A 3,643-nucleotide genomic window follows, 5' to 3' on the forward strand; every position below is an offset into this window, starting at 1 on the left:
AAGTACCTCTATCTGTGATGATAGACAAAGGAACTCCATACAATCTGACTAAATCACAGATATACAATCTAGCATAATCCTCAACTGTATAAGATTAATGCACTGGCAAGAAATGAGCTGATTTAATCAACCTGTCTACAACAACCCAAATCGAATCATGATGGCGACAAGAAGGAGGCAAACCAATTATGAAATCCATATTCACTTCTTCCCACATCCAAGTAAGAACGCTAAACTCTTGCATTACACCACCAGGCCATTGGTGCTTAAACTTAAACTATTGACAAGTAGAACACTTTGCCACAAATCCTGCTACGTCTTTCTTCATACCATTCCACCAATAGATTTTCTGTAAATCACGCTCTATCTTGGTAGCATCAAGATGAATAGAATATTGTGTGCCATGCATTTCAGCCATAATTCTCTGCCTTGAATCTCAACACACCATCTCCTTCTTGGGAGAAAACCTCCACCTTTTGGTCCTTAACTAACTCCTTCAGTCTGACCAAACTAGGATCCCTATCTTGCTTCTTCTTTACCTCAGAGACCAAAGAGGACTCGAAACTACCCTAAACTAACATACTCCTTTCAGCGGAATCAAGCAATCTAATACCCAACCTATCAAAACGATGCACATCATGAGCCGATTCTTTCTTATCATTCTCTAAATGAGCTACACTACCCATAGACAACCTACTAACAGCATCTACCATAACATTGGCCCTGCTTGAGTGATACAACACACTTATATCTTAGTCTTTTAGCAACTCTAACCATCTTATTTGCCTAAGATTCAACTCTCTCTGAGTAAACACATACTGCAGGCTTTTGTGATCAGTAAACACATCAACATGAACACCATACAAATAATGTCACCAGATTTTCAAAGCAAAAACTATAGCTTCTAATTCACGATCATGGGTTGGGTAATTCTTCTCATGAGGCTTCAACTATCTAGAGGTATAAGCTATAAATTTACCCCTCTGCATGGACACATAACCTAAACCAACTCTAGAATTATCAAAATACACCATAGAACGATCAGTACCATTGGGTAAAGATAATATTAGGGCTGATGTGAGTCGAGTCTTAACCTCCTAAAAATTCTTCTCACAGGCATCTATCCACTGGAACTTAACTTTTTTTTGGGTCAACCAGGTCATGGGAGACGCAATGGAAGAGAAGCCCTCAACAAAACCACGATAGTAACCAGCTAGACCCAAGAAACTCCTAACGTCAGATCAAGAGGTAGGTCTAGGCCAATTCTTTATAGCTTCTGTCTTTTGTGGATGGACTCTAATGCCTTCGAAAGAAATAATATGACCCAGAAAAGCAACTGACCTTAGCCAAAATTTACACTTGCTAAATTTAGTGAATAATTGATGATTTATAAGATTTTTCAAGACAATTCTAAGATGTTCGGCATGATCAAGCTCTTTGGGAATACACAAGAATGTCGTCTATGAATACAATGACAAATATATCAAGATATTGCTTGAACACTTGATTTATGAGGTCCATGAAGGCTGATGAAGCATTGTTTAACCCAAAGGACATGACAAAAAACTCAAAGTGATCATAACAGGTTTGGAAAGCTATCTTTGGAATATCACACTCTCTCACTTTAACTGATGATAACCGCATCTAAGGTCTATCTTTGAGAAAAATAACTTGCACCCTGCAGTTGTTCAAATAAATCATCCATTCTAGGAAGAGGGTACTTGTTCTTAATAGTTACCTTGTTGAGTTGATGGTAGTCAATGCGTAAACACAATGTACCATATTTCTTATGCATGAATAAAATAGGTGCACCCCACAGAAAAACACTGGATCTGATAAAGCCTTTGTCTTAGAGATCTTTGAGTTGCTCCTTCAACTCTTTAAGTTCTACGGGAGCCATATGGTATGGAGGAATGGTAATAGACTGAGTGTCAAGAAGGAGACCAATCCCGAATTCTATTTCTCTTTCAGGTGGGACCCTTGGGAGATCTTCTGGGAAAACATTGGGAAACTCATTAACAATGCTAACTAACTAAATTGTTGGAGTCTCAGACTTGAGGTCTTTAACTTGAACAAGGTGATAGATGAAACCCTTGGAAATCAATTTCCTAGCTTTCAGTTAGGATATGAAATGGTTCTTCAGAGTTACAGAACTCCCAAACCACTTAAAAATGGGCTCGTCAGGAAATTAAAACTTGACCACTCAGGTACAACAATTTATAGACACATATCACCAGTAAAGCCAATCTATACCCTGAATAACGTCAAAATTAACCATATCTAGCTCAAATTTTACAACAACTGGAGGTGTCACATAAGAGAAACTCAAACTAGGGTCCATCAATACATAAACATCAAAAGAAAATACACGGAGCATATCGATAACAACATCTGGATAGTCCTCCTGCTCCTGGCGAGGTGGTATAGCATAGAATCAATTTTAGCGCGAACCGCCAACAGTACTTAAAGAGGCACCCTGAGGAGGAACTGGGCAGACTATGGGAGCGGGGCACTGATAGCCTGACTTTGGGGATAAGCATCTCGACTCCCCTATCTAGTATACAGATAATCTCTAAGTCGGTGGCCCAACTTACCTCAATAAAAGCAACCCCTCTGATCAATAAAACACTCTCCAAAATAATCTCTACGACACTTGGCACATAAAGGAGGATGAGGTCTGTTACTTAAACTATCTTGAGACCTAGATGGGATAGGCCTATTCCCCTGCTTCTGCATGCTTCTAGGTGCGGGAGCACTAATTGAGGAAAGCATGGTCATAAACGGACGTCTCTGGAATTGAGGGTGGTTCCCTCCCTAGAATCTGGACTGATCAAATCCCTACTGCTCTGATCTAGCAGATCTACACTCTTTCATAACATAACTCAACACACCGATTATGAACTTGCTCATAATGGTCTTGTAGTCAGCCATCATACTAGGAGCATATTTGATAACTGATTGAATCTAACACAATAATCCTTAACAGTTATGGATCCTTGTCTCAAATTCATGAATTCCTCTATCTTTGCTCCCCTCATCTCAAGAGGAAAGAATCTGTCCAAGAATGCATCCTAGAATAACTATCAAGTCATAGGAGTGGCATCCTCCCCCCTACTCTTCCTCCACATCTCCACCCAATCATATAGAACATCTTTCATTTAATAAGCAGCTAATTCAACACTCTCCTCTTCAGTCATGTGCTTAATCTAGGTGATTTTTCTCACATCATCCAAGTACATCTGTGGGTCTTTACCTACCTTCGACCCATAGAACTCAGGCAGATTCATCCAGATAAAGTCACGAACTCGAGCTGTAGCAAAATTATTTTCTTGTGGAGGTGGAAAAGTAGCCTAGGGTTTATCTTGACCATTGACGGTAATTGCCTGGGCTAACGCCTGAAAAGCTACCCGGAATTCTGCATGAGACACATGCTCGTTCAAGGGATACACCGGTTGAGGTTGCTCGTTGTTTCTACGAGCTCGATGAGGAGGCATTTTCTGTTATAAGAGAGCATGATTTAATCGCAGATAAAGAGACAGTTGTAAGCAGAATAAACTTTAGAAAGAAAGAAACAACTTTTACTAAAACATCCCGTAGCCTCTTGCTCATAGATGCGGCGTGCTACACACCGATGATCAAGACT

The sequence above is a fragment of the Capsicum annuum genome, unplaced genomic scaffold, assembly GCF_002878395.1.
Source record: "Capsicum annuum cultivar UCD-10X-F1 unplaced genomic scaffold, UCD10Xv1.1 ctg4717, whole genome shotgun sequence".
NCBI classification, from domain to species: Eukaryota; Viridiplantae; Streptophyta; class Magnoliopsida; order Solanales; family Solanaceae; genus Capsicum; species Capsicum annuum.